An 18,287-nucleotide genomic window follows, 5' to 3' on the forward strand; every position below is an offset into this window, starting at 1 on the left:
GCAGTCCAGTTCCTGATAGTCAGATTGAAGATGTCAGTGTTGAAGTACACCAGGATGAGGAGGATATGGGTGTTGCTTGGGCTGGGGAGGAAATTGACAAGGAGGATTCTGATGGTGAGGTGGTTTGTTTAAGTCAGGCACCCGGGGAGACACCTGTTGTCCGTGGGAGGAATATGGCCATTGACATGCCTGGTGAAAATACAAAAAAAATCAGCTCTTCGGTGTGGAAGTATTTCAACAGAAATGCGGACAACAGGTGTCAAGCCGTGTGTTGCCTTTGTCAAGCTGTAATAAGTAGGGGTAAGGACGTTAACCACCTCGGAACATCCTCCCTTATACGTCACCTGCAGCGCATTCATCATAAGTCAGTGACAAGTTCAAAAACTTTGGGCGACAGCGGAAGCAGTCCACTGACCAGTAAATCCCTTCCTCTTGTAACCAAGCTCACGCAAACCACCCCACCAACTCCCACAGTGTCAATTTCCTCCTTCCCCAGGAATGCCAATAGTCCTGCAGGCCATGTCACTGGCAATTCTGACGAGTCCTCTCCTGCCTGGGATTCCTCCGATGCATCCTTGCGTGTAACGCCTACTGCTGCTGGCGCTGCTGTTGTTGCTGCTGGGAGTCGATGGTCATCCCAGAGGGGAAGTCGTAAGACCACTTTTACTACTTCCACCAAGCAATTGACTGTCCAAAGCGGATAACTGAGGCCTTGGCATCCTGGGCGGTGAGAAACGTGGTTCCGGTATCCATCATTACTGCAGAGCCAACTATAGACTTGTTTGAGGTACTGTGTCCCCCGTACCAAATACCATCTAGGTTCCATTTCTCTAGGCAGGCGATACCGAAAATGTACACAGACCTCAGAAAAAGACTCACCAGTGTCCTAAAAAATGCAGTTGTACCCTGTCCACTTAACCACGGACATGTGGACAAGTGGAGCAGGGCAGACTCAGGACTATATGACTGTGACAGCCCACTGGGTAGATGTATTGACTCCCGCCGCAAGAACAGCAGCGGCGGCACCAGTAGCAGCATCTCGCAAACGCCAACTCTTTCCTAGGCAGGCTACGCTTTGTATCACCGCTTTCCAGAATACGCACACAGCTGAAAACCTCTTACGGCAACTGAGGAAGATCATCGCATAATGGCTTACCCCAATTGGACTCTCCTGTGGATTTGTGGCATCGGACAACGCCAGCAATATTGTGTGTGCATTAAATATGGGCAAATTCCAGCACGTCCCATGTTTTGCACATACCTTGAATTTGGTGGTGCACAATTATTTAAAAAACGAGAGGGGCATGCAAGAGATGCTGTCGGTGGCCAGAAGAATTGCGGGACACTTTCGGCGTACAGGCACCACGTACAGAAGACTGGAGCAACACCAAAAACGCCTGAACCTGCCCTGCCATCATCTGAAGCAAGAAGTGGTAACGAGGTGGAATTCAACCCTCTATATGCTTCAGAGGTTGGAGGAGCAGCAAAAGGCCATTCAAGCCTATACAACTGAGCAGGATATAGGAGGTGGAATGCACCTGTCTCAAGCGCAGTGGAGAATGATTTCAACGTTGTGCAAGGTTCTGCAACCTTTTGAACTTGCCACACGTGAAGTCAGTTCAGACACTGCCAGCCTGAGTCAGGTCATTCCCCTCATCAGGCTTTTGCAGAAGAAGCTGGAGACATTGAAGGAGGAGCTAACACTGAGCGATTCCGCTAGGCATGTGGGACTTGTGGATGGAGCCCTTAATTCGCTTAACAAGGATTCATGGGTGGTCAATCTGTTGAAATCAGAGCACTACATTTTGGCCACCGTGCTCGATCCTAGATTTAAAACCTACGTTGTATCTCTCTTTCCGGCAGACACAAGTCTGCAGGGGTTCAAAGAACTGCTGGTGAGAAAATTGTCAAGTCAAGCGGAACGCGACCTGTCAACATCTCCTCCTTCACATTCTCCCGCAACTGGGGGTGCGAGGAAAAGGCTCAGAATTCCGAGCCCACCCGCTGGCGGTGATGCAGGGCAGTCTGGAGCGACTGCTGATGCTGACATCTGGTCCGGACTGAAGGATCTGACAACGATTACGGACATGTCGTCTACTGTCACTGCATATGATTCTCTCACCATTGAAAGAATGGTGGAGGATTATATGAGTGACCGCATCCAAGTAGGCACGTCAGACAGTCCGTACGTATACTGGCAGGAAAAAGAGGCAATTTGGAGGCCCTTGCACAAACTGGCTTTATTCTACCTAAGTTGCCCTCCCACAAGTGTGTACTCCGAAAGAGTGTTTAGTGCCGCCGCTCACCTTGTCAGCAATCGGCGTACGAGGTTACTTCCAGAAAATGTGGAGAAGATGATGTTCATTAAAATGAATTATAATCAATTCCTCCATGGAGACATTCACCAGCAGCAATTGCCTCCGCAAAGTACACAGGGAGCTGTGATGGTGGATTCCAGTGGGGACGAATTGATAATCTGTGAGGAGGGGGATGTACACGGTGATGAATTGGAGGATGATGATGAGGTGGACATCTTGCCCCTGTAGAGCCAGTTTGTGCAAGGAGAGATTAATTGCTTCTTTTTTGGTGGGGGTCCAAACCAACCCGTCATTTCAGTCACAGTCGTGTGGCAGACCCTGTCACTGAAATGATGGGTTGGTTAAAGTGTGCATGTCCTGTTTATATAACATAAGGGTGGGTGGGAGGGCCCAAGGACAATTCCATCTTGCACCTCTTTTTTCTTTCATTTTTTTTTGCGTCATGTGCTGTTTGGGGAGTGTTTTTTGGAAGGGCCATCCTGCGTGACACTGCAGTGCCACTCCTAGATGGGCCAGGTGTTTGTGTCGGCCACTAGGGTCGCTTATCTTAGTCACACAGCTACCTCATTGCGCCTCTTTTTTTTCTTCTTTGCGTCATGTGCTGTTTGGGGAGTGTTTTTTGGAAGGGCCATCCTGCGTGACACTGCAGTGCCACTCCTAGATGGGCCAGGTGTTTGTGTCGGCCACTAGGGTCACTTATCTTAGTCACACAGCTACCTCATTGCGCCTCTTTTTTTTCTTCTTTGCGTCATGTGCTGTTTGGGGAGTATTTTTTGGAAGGGCCATCCGGCCTGACACTGCAGTGCCACTCCTAGATGGGCCAGGTGTTTGTGTCGGCCACTAGGGTCGCTTAGCTTACTCACACAGCTACCTCATTGCGCCTCTTTTTTTCTTTGCGTCATGTGCTGTTTGGTGAGTGTTTTTTGGAAGGGCCATCCTGCGTGACACTGCAGTGCCACTCCTAGATGGGCCAGGTGTTTGTGTCGGCCACTTGGGTCGCTGAGCTTAGTCACACAGCTACCTCATTGCGCCTCTTTTTTTCTTTGCGTCATGTGCTGTTTGGGGAGTGTTTTTTGGAAGGGCCATCCTGCGCGACACTGCAGTGCCACTCCTAGATGGGCCAAGTGTTTGTGTCGGCCACTTGGGTCGCTGAGCTTAGTCATCCAGCGACGTCGGTGCAAATTTTAGGACTAAAAATAATATTGTGAGGTGTGAGGTGTTCAGAATAGACTGAAAATGAGTGGAAATTATGGTTATTGAGGTTAATAATAGTTTGGGATCAAAATGACCCCCAAATTCTATGATTTAAGCTGTTTTTTAGGGTTTTTTTAAAAAAACACCCGAATCCAAAATACACCCGAATCCGACAAAAAAAATTCGGTGAGGTTTTGCCAAAAAGCGTTCGAACCCAAAACACGGCCACGGAACCGAACCCAAAACCAAAACACAAAACCCAAAAAATTTCCGGTGCACATCTCTAGTTTCTGCACGCCAGAGTTATGCTATTTTTAATCTTGAAGGACAGAAATCGGAGAATAACATCGCGGGGAGGCTCCGAGTCCTTTGGTTTAGGTCTCAGGGCGCGATGGGCTCTCTCTATCGAGATGGCAGAATTTGAAAGCGACGGGACCAGGTGTAGAAACAAGCGTTGGAGGTATGGTTCCAATTCAGAGGCTGTGATAGATTCAGGGACATTGCGGATGCGTAAATTGTTCCGCCTTTCGCGATTTTCGCTGTCCTCAACTTTATCCTTAAGGAGTTCCAGTTCGCTGGATAGGTAACTCCTGTCCTCTCCAACTTGTTTGTGGAGATTTTGTTGGTGGTCTACCCGTGATTCTAGCGCGGTTGTGCGGGAGTCCAGTGCCGCCATGTCGGATTTTAATTCCCCGATCGCTGTCTGGAGAGCTGTCGTAAATGAACTCTTGAGGTCTAGTTTCATGTTTTGGAGGGACTGGATGTCCGCCTTGGTTGAGGGTGCATCCGTCTGGTCCATGATGGGGGTGGGCATCGGTGATGATGGAGACTAAGCTTCTGACGGTTTTTCCCGGCGTGAGAAGTGTTGTGAGATATCTTGTGAAGCTCCTGATTTTTTTGCTCTGGTGTTCGCTCTGCTCATAATATCTGGTGAAAGTAGAACGTCCGTTTAAGGAGTGGTAACAAGAATGGTCCACCTGTATGTTACGTGTTTAACAGTTGGTCCGGGTGAGGGGGAAGTCAGGCAACCGTGAAATTACATTATTTATAGGACTTAGGTCCCATTAATCTATGAAGACGGTGAGAGGGGTCCACGGGAGAGCGTCCTAATTTACAACACACTTTTCCATGGTTGTATAAGATGTAGTGTAGGAAATAAAAAATAGCAGCTGCGGGGTAAAGATTTTGACTGGATTCCTTGTGTTAATAGGGAAATTTAATTTTCACAGCTCCAGCAGGGGCAGCAGAGTGAAGATAAGATAAAATGTGCCTGATCTGCCACCTCCAAGATGGCCGCCGTCAATGGTGTGTGGAGGGACTTCTTCTGGGCTTTCACAGCGGTGCCCCCAGGGGTTTATTTAACTTTTGGATGCCCCCAGGTCCCTCAGCGATCTCCGTCCGTTCCCCCCCCCCCCCCGCCTGTTACCGTGTCCGGCAAGCTTCTCTAAGCGGTGTAGCGCCTGTGTTCCTTCAGACGCCACACCCAAAATGGCCGCCGCCACCGGAGCTCCGTGACTCTGATCGGCTCCGGCCCTGCACCTTCAGGAGCTCTTAATTTCTCCACAGTTGCCCTGTCAGGTCTCCCCAGGCAAGGGGTACGAGATGTGATGGCGGGATAAGTCTGGGGGCAGTGTTTTAGCGGCCGGGCGGCGGGTGATCTCGGGCGGGGGTAGTAATAAATTTAGGCCCCGGCTTCACCTCACAGGGAAGGCCGCAACCCGCAAGCACAGGGCAAGCCCGTGCTCCGGCTCCGCAGCTCACTCCCTTGGTGCCCTAACTAACAGGGGTAACTGTGGGGTGATATGGGGGAGAGATAGGTGGGGTAAAAGCTGGTTTGAGTGGTTAAAGGGGTTTAAATCGGCAGGAGCTCCCTCGGGACACTTCCTCTCAGTTAGGCCTCTAGCCACGCCCCCCCCCTAAACTGTGTTCTTTTAATAAATAATTCCTCTGATAACTCTTTGTGATGTCCCTTTACATATTTGAAGATATTAATAATATCTCCTCTTTTCTAGTGTATACATATTCAGCCTAGTAAGCCTTTCCTCGTAATCCAGTCCTTCTAGGCCTTTAATCAATTTAGTAGCTCGCCTTTGAACACTTTCGAGTTCACTGATGTGTATTTTATACAATGGTGCCCAAAACTGAACACAATATTCCAGGTGCGGACGTACCAATGCCTTATACAGCGGCAGGATTACATCCGAGTCCCTTGTCTCAATTCCCCGCTTTATGCACGCTAACACCTTACTTGCCTTCTTTACTGCGCTCTGACATTGTGTACGGTTATTAAGCCTATTATCAATGAATACCCCCAAATCTTTTTCCAAAACTGTTACCCCTAGACTTTCCCCGTTTAATATGTAGGATGCAAGTTTGTTTTTAGTACCGAAATGCATAACCTTGCATTTGTCTGTATTGAACCTCATTCTCCATTCAGATGCCCAGGTTTCAAGATTAGATAGATCATTCTGCAGAGACTCCACGTCTATTTCCGAATGAATTACCTTACACAGTTTAGTATCATCTGCAAAGATTGACACTGTGCTTTCCAGGCCTATTTCTAGGTCATTGATAAATATGTTGAACAGTAGTGGCCCGAGTACGGACACTTGTGGTATTCCGCTGACTACTGGGGACCAGGTTGAGGACTTCCCGTTGACCACTACTCACTGTACCCTGTTATCCAGCCAGTTACTTATCCATGTACAAACAGTTTTTCCTAGGCCAGTCTCCTTTAATTTGATCATCAGTCTCCTGTGAGGAACTGTATCAAAGGCTTTTGCAAAATCCAAGTAGACCACATCCACCTTTTTCCCTGGTCAAGATTGTCGCTCACTTTCTCATAGAAGCTAATTAAGTTAGTCTGACATGACCTGTCCCTCACAAACCAATGCTGGTTGTTGCTAATAATCTTAATGGACTGTAGATACTCCTGTATGCTATCCCTTAAAATTCCTTCCAATATTTTCCCCACTATAGATGTCAAACTAACTGGTCTGTAGTTACCCGGATGGTTTTTAGATCCCTTTTTAAATAATGGCACTACCTCGGCTATACGCCAATCCATCGGTACCATGCCTGATGTAATTGAACTATTGAAAATCAAGTATAGGGGTTTTGCTAGTTGTGACCTAAGCTCCATAAGAACCCTCAGGTGAAATCCATCTGGGCCAGATGTATTTCTCTGTGTGTTCACAGGAATTTTCTATCCATATCAGAATCCATCTTTCTGTTTTGTACAACAACAAAAAACACTGTTTTTACAATCAGGTAAATAAAAACTCCACACAGAAAAGGGGCATTTAAAGCTAGAGCCATTTTTTTGATCAGAAAATGATCCACTAGATGATTTTGGTAAAAGTGACCAGTGGTGTAAAGAACCATCTCACCAAACCTATGTCTCACTTAGAATTGGAGCCACATAAATGTATATGCAAGTTTGAAATGACAATGCCTGTGACATCTATCACCTTTTCTGTGTTAAGGATTAAAAGCAGGAGCAGATCAAAATTCATCACTCTGCTCTTATAACCCCCCAATTTCCGGCCTCGTAAGCAGACACATATAAACTCCCCACATAAAGGAGTAAATTTATACTTGAACACCCTCCATTGTTATCCACGGACAACTGCACCCATAACCACTCTTAATTGCAGTCTAGACAGTGAAACTGCTCATATCTGCAACAGTTTCAGTTTGTCAAAATAGAGTACATATAAACTCCAATTTTGGATTTTTGTTTAATTATACAAAATGATAGATTTCTTACACCGGTATATACACACTGTGGGGTGTTTTGTAGAGAAGCCAAATCTCTCAACAGTATTTAACAAGTTTATTCACCTCTGAGAGATATTCTATTGTTCTTTCATATCTTATATTTTCACAATAGAGAAATGAGCAGAAATATTGTTTGCTATACTTCCTATATTGGATTGGAGTTAACCTATCAATCTCTTGCATGGTGCCTGGATGTGTTTGTATTTTTAATTTGAATCATTAAAAGCTATATTTTATATACATAAAATTCTAAATAAAGTGTGACCCAGAAAAGAATTATAGTCCTTTTTCTTCTTTACATCTATGTAAAGATCTCCTACCCTTATAGTTTGCTGAACTATTTTTGTGGGAGCACCACCAACCAAGTGCTAATTGTGTTTTACTTGGATAGCACAAACGTTGGTCCATCACCATATATCTTGTGATCTTAAAAAGACACAGGTCCTGTGCGGTTTCAAAGTTCCTGTGTGCTCATATTACTGTACTGTACTTGAAAAAAATGGAAAGTTCATTGCTACAGTACATATTGTAGATGGAATGCTTCATTGGGTGATGCACTGTCCACCCAGTGGTGAAATTATGAATTGCAACTTTGCTTCATGGCACAACTTTGCTTACATGGCACGACATCATGGCACAACAACATAATATAATCAAATACAATCAGGACAACTGTTTTTACAATGTCAAAAATCTTATGCTGTTTTATTATATATTATTTATGACACAGACTTGTGTTCTACCTTTTTATGCATATACATTGTTTATATACCGTATATAGATAGATAATCTGTATCTCACCAGTCCTTATACATTTGTATCTCACCTGTCCTTATATATCTGTATCTCACCTGTCCACTCTGTATATATCTGTATCTCACTTGTCAATACTGTATATATCTGTATCTCACCTGTGCTTATACATCTGTATCTCACCTGTCCATACTGTAAATATCTGTATCTTATCTGTCCATATTGTATATATCTATCTCACCTGTTCTTATGTATCTGTGTCTCACCTGTCCAAACTGTATATATCTGTATAACACCTGTCCATAAATACAGTGCATCCGGAAAGTATTCACAGCACTTCACTTTTTCCACATTTTGTTATGTTACAGCCTTATTCCAAAATGGAATCAATTAATTTTTTCCTTCAAAATTCTACACACAATGGCCCTCATTCCGAGTTGTTCGCTCGCTAGCTGATTTTAGCAGCATTGCACACGCTAGGCCGCCGCCCTCTGGGAGTGAATCTTAGCTTAGCAGAATAGCGAACGAAAGATTAGCAAAATTGCGAATAGAAAATTCTCAGCAGTTTCTGAGTAGCTCGAGACTTACTCCTACACTGCGATCAGCTCAGGCCGTTTCGTTCCTGGTTTGACGTCACAAACACGCCCTGCGTTCGGACAGCCACTCCCCCGTTTCTCCAGACACTCCTGCGTTTTATCCTGGCACGCCTGCGTTTTTCCGCACACTCCCAGAAAACGGTCAGTTTCCGCCGAGAAACACCCACTTCCTGTCAATCACACTCCGATCATTTCAACAATGAAAATTCTTCATTCGGATGTGAGTAAATCTACTAAGTTTTGAGCTAAATTACTTAGCGCATGCGCATTTTTGCCTTAATCGTTCCGTTGCGAAAATCGGCAATGAGCGAACAACTCGGAATGACCCCCAATACCCCATAACAACAACGTGAAAAAAGTTTTTTTTTAGATTTTTGCTAATTTATTAACAATAAAAAACTAAGAAATCACATGTACATAAGTATTCACAGCCTTTGCTCAATACTTTGTGATGCACCTTTGGCAGCAATTACAGCCTCAAGTCTCTTTGAATATGATGCCACAAGCTTGGCACACCTATCTATTGGGCAGTTTCGCCCATTCCTCTTTTCAGCACCTCTCAAGCTCCATCAGGTTGGATGGGAAGCGTCGGTGCACAGCCATTTTCAGATATCTCCAGAGATGTTCAATCAAATTCAAGTCTGGGCCTGGCTGGGCCACTCAAGGACATTCACAGAGTTGTCCTGAAGCCACTCCTTTGATATCTTGGCTATGTGCTGCTGAAAGATGAACCGTCACCCCAGTCTGAGGTTAAATGCGCTCTGGAGCAGGTTTTCCTCCAGGATGTCTCTGTACATTGCTGCATTCATCTTTCCCTCTATTCTGACTAGTCTCCCAGTTCCTGCCGCTGAAAAACATCCCCACAGCATGATGCTGCCACCACCATGCTTCACTGTAGGGATGGTATTGGCCTGGTGATGAGCAGTGCCTGGTTTCCTCCAAACATGACTCCTGGAATTCACTCCAAAGAGTTCAATCTTTGTCTCATCAGACCAGAGAATTTTGTTTCTCATGGTCTGAGAGTCCTTCAGGTGTATTTTGGAAAACTCCAGTTGGGCTGCCATGTGCTTTTTTTTTTTTTTTACTAAGGAGTGGCTTCCGTCTGGCCACTCTACCATTAGGGCCTGATTGGTGGATTGCTGCAGAGATGGTTGTCCTTCTGGAAGGTTCTCCTCTCTCCAAGAGGAATGCTGTAGCTCTGACAGAGTGACCATCGGGTTCTTGGTCACCTCCCTGACTAGGGCCCTTCTCCCCCAATCGCTCAGTTTAGACGGCCAGCCAGCTTTAGGAAGAGTCCTGGTGGTTCCGAACTTCTTCTATTTACGGATGATGGAGGCCACTGTGCTCATTGGGACCTTTTAAGCAGCAGATATTTTTCTGTACCCTTCCCCAGATTTTTGCCTCGAGACAATCCTGTCTCGGAGGGCTACAGACAGTTCTTTTGACTTCATGCTTGGTTTGTGCTCAGACATGCACTGTCAAGTGTGGAACCTTATATAGACAGGTGTGTGCCTTTCCAAATCATGTCCAATCAACTGAATTTACCACAGGTGGACTCCAATTAAGCTGTAGGAACATCTCAAGGATGATCAGTGGAAACAGGATGCACCTGAGCTCAATTTTGAGCTTCATGGAAAAGGCTGTGAATACTTATGTACATGTGATTTCTTAGTTTTTTATTTTTAATAAATTTACAAATATCACAAAAACCTTTTTCATGTTGTCATTATGGGGTATTCTGTGTAGAATTGTGAGGGAAACAATTTATTCCATTTTGGAATAAGGCTGTAACATAACAAAATGTGGGAAAAGTGAAGTGATGTGAATACTTTCTGAATGCACTATATTTGTATCTCATGTTGCCATACTGTATATATGTGTCTCACCTGTCCTTTTATATCTATATCTCACCTGTCCTTATACATCTGTATCTCACCTGTCCTTATATAGCTGTATCTCATCTGACCTTATATAGCTGTATCTCACTTGTCCATACTCTATATATACAGTATGTATCTCACCTGTTCTTATATATCTGTATCTCACCTGTCCATACTGTATATATCTGTATCTCACCTGTCCTTATACATCTGTATCTCACCTGTCCATACTGTATATATCTGTATCTCACCTGTCCTTATACATCTGTATCTCACCTGTCCATACTGTATATATCTGTATCTCACCTGTCCTTATACATCTGTATCTCACCTGTCCATACTGTATATATCTGTATCTCACATGTCCATATATATCTGTATCTCACCTGTATAAGGATAGCTTAGATACAGATGTAGAAGGCAAGATGAGATACATATATATTAGGACAGGTGATATATAGATCTATAAGGACAGGTGAAGTACAGATATATAAGAACAGGTAAGAGTAAGATGTATAAGGACAGGTGAGATACAGATATATACAGTATGGCAGGTGAGATACAGATATATACAGTATGGCAGGTGAGACACAGATATATACAGTATGGCAGGTGAAATACAGATATATACAGTATGGCAGGTGAGATACAGATATATACAGTATGGCAGGTGAGATACAGATATATACAGTATGGCAGGTGAGATACAGATATATACAGTATGGCAGGTGAGATACAGATATATACAGTATGGCAGGTGAGACACAGATATATACAGTATGGCAGGTGAGATACAGATATATACAGTATGGCAGGTGAGATACAGATATATACAGTATGGCAGGTGAGATACAGATATATACAGTATGGCAGGTGAGATACAGATATATACAGATACAGATATATACAGTATGGCAGGTGAGATACAGATATATACAGTATGGCAGGTGAGATACAGATATGCATATTTATTGGCAAGCTGCTCAATCAGATTGTGATGTCACTCAGGGAGGGGTAATTCTGAGTAGGAAAAAAGCATATAGCTATCCCTAATTCATACTGAGTGAGAAATAACACTACATAACAATCAGATAATATAGAGATCTTAGTTGCATATATCTGCAGATATAGGATGAAGCCCCTAGGCCGAAAAGCAAGGCACCTCTGTCACTGGGGGTCCCTAACACTAGGTATAGGTCCGAGGTGTGGGACCCCATCATGCCGGCACAGGCCAGCCACCCCAGGTCAGCACACAGGTAAAAGTTAGTAAGGGTTAATAAGAAGCACATAAGTGCTATGTAAGTGAGAAGTGTGATTAAAATAATACAAAAATATATACAATATGATAGAGAAAAACATAAGTGTTAATAAAGTGATAGGGTGTGCCATCCTGAAGCAGGTTGGCACACCGGGTGGGTGCTTTGTCAGAGGATGAAAGCTCACAAAGTCAGATCTACAGACAGCACTATTTGAACCTAGTGCTTCCGGTCAATCAACCAATCAGTGAGATAGCACTGAATTGCCGCATTGTCAGGCTTCAACACATCTGCGGGATAATGCTGCTAATTGCAGACAAATCAAAAGGAGCCGCCCAGTGCAGTGTAAACAGGATTCCTGTGACAAAGCCCCCGCCCGGCGAAACGTACGTCAGGAGCTATAAAGGGTACGCATACGAGCACACTGGGGGGTTTCTTCCTAATCACTTGATAAATATCGTTGTGAGTCCATATTCTCATAGAAACACCAGACACAATTTCCAAATAGCAAAATAGGAAAAGTGTGTCAGTAACTCAGTCGTTATGGAATAGTCTATATGGTTACATCAAAAATAAAATAAATCGGACATTGGCCCTCATTCCGAGTTGTTCGCTCGTTATTTTTCGCATCGCAGCGATTTTCCGCAAACTGCGCATGCGCAGTATTCGCACCGCGCCTGCGCCAAGTAAATTTGCTAAGAAGTTTGGTATTTTACTCACCGCTTAACGGAGAAATTTCTTCGTTCTGGTGATCGGAGTGTGATTGACAGGAAGTGGGTGTTTCTGGGCGGAAACTGGCCATTTTATGGGTGTGTGTGAAAAAACGCAGCCGTTTCTGGGAAAAACGCGGGAGTGGCTGGAGAAACGGGGGAGTGTCTGGGCGAACGCTGGGTGTGTTTGTGACGTCAAACCAGGAACGAAAGTGACTGAACTGATCGCAGTGGCAGAGTAAGTCTCGAGCTACTCAGAAACTGTAAAGAAATTTCTATTCGCAATTCTGCTAAGCTAAGATTCACTCCCAGTAGGCGGCGGCTTAGCATGTGCAAAGCTGCTAAAAGCAGCTAGCGAGCGAACAACTCGGAATGAGGGCCATTATACACAAGCTGGATCTTCTGTTGCCTCAATTTTTTTTTCTTTATCATCAAAGAGACTGTAATTTATATTGTTCTTTGATAAAATCACAGAAAACAACTTTTGGTCATACTACGGCATCAGATTGTTAGTGATTGACAGTCTGATGCCATTTGAGGAGGGGAGGGAGGCAGTAACGGCCTTCATTTCTCAAAATGGAGGTGTGTCACCGCTGTTGTTGGTGAGGGATGAGGCCTGGATCTCTGTCCGAGGATAGAGATTTCCTGGACTCTTTCTCGGGCCCCACGGCTCACGTAGGTACCCGATGGCGTTGCAGTTGATCCGATGCTGCACCTAGGACGCAGCTCAGGTCAGTAAAGCAGTACCAGCCAATCAGCTCTTAACTGTCAATTTTCAAACACATCCTGTAACATGCTGGGACTTTATCTTCATCCACTCTTTCCATGGCTAGTGCATAGACCCCTCATATTAGAGCTGAAGCCCGGTTGGGGTGAGACTCTGTGGGACGATGATTGTGTCTATTCTGTGCCCACAGGTGATGTCAGCTAATAAATCAGTCTCTGTGGGGTTAATCAGACGCTTGTAGCGAGGATTCAAGAAGGAATTATTCAATAGCACTGCTAACTACGATGTCCAGTTCCCGGTGGACCTGGATGTCACTATGAAAGCTTTGTTGCTGTCCTGCACCATATTCATTGTGAGTAACACTAGTAGATAAAGTCAACCTTTCTGTCAAACTTGACAGGTACCACACCCACTTCTCCTAGGACCCGCCCCCTTTTAATATTAAATGATAGTGTTTTATATCGCTTAATATAAAAATTTATATAAATTGATAGTGTTCGATATTAAACCGTATGAAAAATTATTGCGTAACACCAGTCACAGAGTGTCAAGCAGCACCAGTCGCAGAATGTCACGCAACGCAGCGCGTCAAATCAGGCGGATGAAAGATGCATATTACACAGTGTTAAAACCAGGTAGTTACAGACCGTCTTATTTCACATGGATTAGGCTGTACACATTCAAGCATCACACATTCCAGCAGTTGAAACATCAAGCTTGGCACACATGGTACTAATTTAAAAGGTCATTTTAAATGTCACAGAAACCCCTCAGAAGCCACGATGTACAATTTGACCATGACCATTTCTTAGAAGCAAGGGTTCATCACACATGGTACTAATTTAAAAGGTCATTTTAAATGTCACAGAAACCCCTCAGAAGCCACGATGTACAATTTGACCATGACCATTTCTTAGAAGCAAGGGTTCATCACACATGGTACTAATTTAAAAGGTCATTTTAAATGTCACAGAAACCCCTCAGAAGCCACGATGTACAATTTGACCATGACCATTTCTTAGAAGCAAGGGTTCATCACACATGGTACTAATTTAAAAGGTCATTTTAAATGTCACAGAAACCCCTCAGAAGCCACAATGTACAATTTGACCATGACCATTTCTTAGAAGCAAGGGTTCATCACACATGGTACTAATTTAAAAGGTCATTTTAAATGTCACAGAAACCCCTCAGAAGCCACGATGTACAATTTGACCATGACCATTTTCGATTGTTATCTCTGTAGAGGAACATTAGCACCACCTACAGGGTTATGTGTTGACTCAAATCGGATTTTTCCATCTTTTGGATTAATTACATACCATAATGAGATATCATGGTGATGGGTCCTAAAGCTATGCACAGAATGCATTTATATTGCCTGTGCGCCTTATACACACAACCTGAAAGTAATTTTAGACAATATTTTTTGTAATTTTAGCTACAAATCAGTAAGCCAGTGTATATTTATGGAATCATAAAATAATTTTGTATTCATGTACATTAGTTCATAAGAACTTCTGTATAATGCTTTTTATGAATTAATATTGTAATTTTAGCTACAAATCAGTAAGCCAGTGTATATTTATGGAATCATAAAATAATTTTGTATTCATGTACATTAGTTCATAAGAACTTCTGTATAATGCTTTTTATGAATTAATTTTATTATTAAATAATTTATGAGCTTTTTATGAGCCTCATATTCTACAGTATAAGATATACCCATTTGGAATGACTTCCATTCAATCTATACAAGTAGTTTAGACCACTCAGGATTTTTTTTTTTTATTTTATTTTTTTTTTAATTTATTTATTTTTTTCCTTCTGTATATATAATATAAATGTATTTGGTATGCGTTTGATGCGCTGTGTATGACATTTAAGAAACAGCTAAAAGATTATATCTTTATTGTAACTGAAAATAATTATCACAATTACTAAATTATAGACTAGAGTTTATATATTTAAAAGTCCCGCCCCAAGCATCTTGGAAATGTGGGACGGCGTACCACAGGTTGGTGGGGGCCATATGGCTCACAGCCAGTGTTATAAGAACAGGACACAGCACTGATGTGCACTGAGAAGAAATTTCAACTGAAGCTGCACCGCTATACACACTTGAAGTTATAATGGTAAGTGTTGTTATTATTATTATTATTATTATTATTATTATCATAATTATTATTATTATTATTATTATTATTATATTTATACATATTGCATTTTTTTTTTTTTTTTTTTATTTATTTATTTATTTATTTATTTTACAAATATGGCTCTGAAGGCTGTTTAAATATGTGGGCTCTATGCCACGATATACACACTGTTACACGATTCTGCCCTGCCATTGCATCCTTTGTTTTTAGACATACATGTATAAGATGTTAATATTTCAAACCTATTGGACAGTTGCAAAGCGCAGTATGAACTCATATGTGAAATGCTACGTTTTTACTACTTCTTTTTGTGGGTATACCCACATTGATGTTGCTGTTTAGCGATGCATTGTAACACATAGAACATATAGCTTTTAATAATGTGACTGTCTGAAGGTTATTTAAATATGTGGTAATAGCGACATCTAGTGGTTCATTTTGGGAATGCGCCGCCGGCTTTTAATAATGTGACTGTCTGAAGGTTATTTAAATATGTGGTAATAGCGACATCTAGTGGTTCATTTTGGGAATGCGCCGCCGGCTTTTAATAATGTGGCTGTCTGAAGGTTATTTAAATATGTGGTAATAGCGACATCTAGTGGTTCATTTTGGGAATGCGCCAACACATTATTTCAACTAATTCGTTTGATAGATATTAACCGTCTCTCATTTTCATTATTGGTTCAGAGACAGACAATGCAGAACATCAACAGCAAAAACGCTTTCATGGTTAGAAACAGACCTTCTTCTTCTGATGATGATGATGAGGCTTTGCCAAGTTATCAAACCTCTCAAAGTAAGCTATGTCTATAAATGACATTGACGCGTTTTTATTTATATTTCAAGTTTAAATAGTATGAAATTATAGTCAAGGTCTACAATTTGTTCATTTTTAAAAGTTTAAATAGTATGAACGTACAACAGTCTGGATACATTGATAAGTAATTATTAAATAGTAATTATTAAATAATTATTATTTTCTCATTTTTATTTCCCCCGATTTGACAGTAATCACAAATACAGAGAATTTCGATTTGTCTGTTGATAGTCCCTTTGGCTTAGACTTCAGCGCTATACCGGATTTTAATAATATTTTGGAATTGGCGCCAGATTGTGAGTAACATGATATCTTTATTTATTTTTTTATTTTATTTTATTTTTTTATTTTTTATTCATTTATTTATTTTTCCACGGCTAAAGAATTAAAAATAAACCTTGTACAGTTGTGCTGATTTGTTGTCAACTGTACACACTTTATATTCTCAGTAATGAATCGCTTTTTCATGTTATTCTAATTTTATACCGTATGTAATTTTTTTTTTCATTTTTTCACCGGCTAAAGATGCCACAAAAATGGATGATGCGACGGCTGATGGTATTCTACGGGATATATTGAACAAACCTGATTATTGTCACAACACCTCTATACAGAACAGCAATGTTGTTGATGAGCAACCGTTTTTCCCACACGCGACAGGGGGTCGTGCTAAAACATTCGAATATAAAGCAGGTGTGTAATCAAGCACTGTTATATGGTATATTGTTATGCGTTGTGTTGAATTCTCTTGGTTAACTAAATTAACCATCTTGTTGCTGTTTGGGTTGTTTAAGTAAAATTAATGAATTGAAAACGGATTTATAAAAATCAATTATTATTTATTCAAAGGGCCACGCCCGTATACAGGGACGAGGGACATCCTCTCGTCCTGTCTCAAATCATTTAACAACGACCTACACGTATCAACAATGAGTTTTATATAATACAAAGTAACGCCCATTTTATATCCCTCCCATATGATTTCATTCTTCTGGAATACAATGTTAGGCAATATAGTTATGCAATATTGGGACAATTATCAAGAATACTAAAATGATACTCGTGAGCTTCAACTGTGTCCATATTAGGAATTACATCTGTACTCTGTGAGCTTTTAGAAAGTGCGTATGTGGAATTAATACTCAGCCAACAAAGTTGTTTTTCTCTCAGGGTGTGTATAAAGTTCAATATGAATTTGCTATATCATCTAGCTAGAATCAAAATGGATTCTGTTATGCTTTCATATTATACTAGTGAATATGAGAACACTTTGCTTATTGGATGTATACATAAAATACGTACTATCCCGTAGTGCACACACATAACTGTTAGGCCTTCAGCAGGTTGCCTCAGTCCCAGTATTCGACAGCTCCACCCTTTGATCAGGGACATTATCCATGTACCCTGTCATCTCAGGAGAATTTCTGGGAACGTATAGTTCACTAATAATCATTTCATGTAGTATTGCTATTCTGCATTTGACAGTAGCCTTCTACATACAACATAGGCCGCACCTGTATGCGGTGAACATCAAATGAATGTCTATAATCACATCGGGGTCGCCAAAGAATAAACCTCATCACAGAATACATCATCACATACAATCACATACAATATATTTAAAAACATTTTCCTAATCCTGAAATTTGAATATTAGGATTTAAACATTTATCTTTTCCAGTCCATATCATAATGCCTTGGTTAAAGTTCTTTTATATCATGGACCTCCTTTATATACTTGGCAATACACGTATCAGGATCCGTAATGTCTTTGGTCAAATAAGCACAGCATTGAGCTTAAAGTGCTGTTTCCGGACAGCAACAATATCCTCCAATTTGTGGTATTAAAAAATGTAGAACAATATGGTATCGTCATAGTTCATGTCCAATGTCCTGGAATCATCACAAATGTCCACAGTTCTGGAATATCCTATCATAAAGTTCAATCATATTATCAATAATTTAATTGAAATAAAACGTCAACTTCCAGTTGATTAATCATACGACTTCATTAGCCATAGTTGAACTTATTAGCCACCTTTACCACTTCGAGGTTTTATTGATACTCTGGTGGCAGGAACATGTCTCCTGATTACT

The 18,287-nt window shown here is 41.8% G+C and overlaps 1 long non-coding RNA gene across 1 annotated transcript; it reads left to right on the forward strand.

The window, feature by feature from the left end:
* The first annotated feature begins 15,059 nt into the window (after positions 1-15,059).
* Positions 15,060-16,891, forward strand: LOC134985593 (uncharacterized). Its single transcript, XR_010191804.1, has 4 exons — positions 15,060-15,349; positions 16,061-16,169; positions 16,382-16,486; positions 16,716-16,891. It is a non-coding gene; the product is annotated as an uncharacterized LOC134985593 (long non-coding RNA).
* Positions 16,892-18,287: the final 1,396 nt, after the last annotated feature.

The sequence above is a fragment of the Pseudophryne corroboree genome (genome assembly GCF_028390025.1).
Source record: "Pseudophryne corroboree isolate aPseCor3 chromosome 6 unlocalized genomic scaffold, aPseCor3.hap2 SUPER_6_unloc_1, whole genome shotgun sequence".
Taxonomy (NCBI): domain Eukaryota; kingdom Metazoa; phylum Chordata; class Amphibia; order Anura; family Myobatrachidae; genus Pseudophryne; species Pseudophryne corroboree.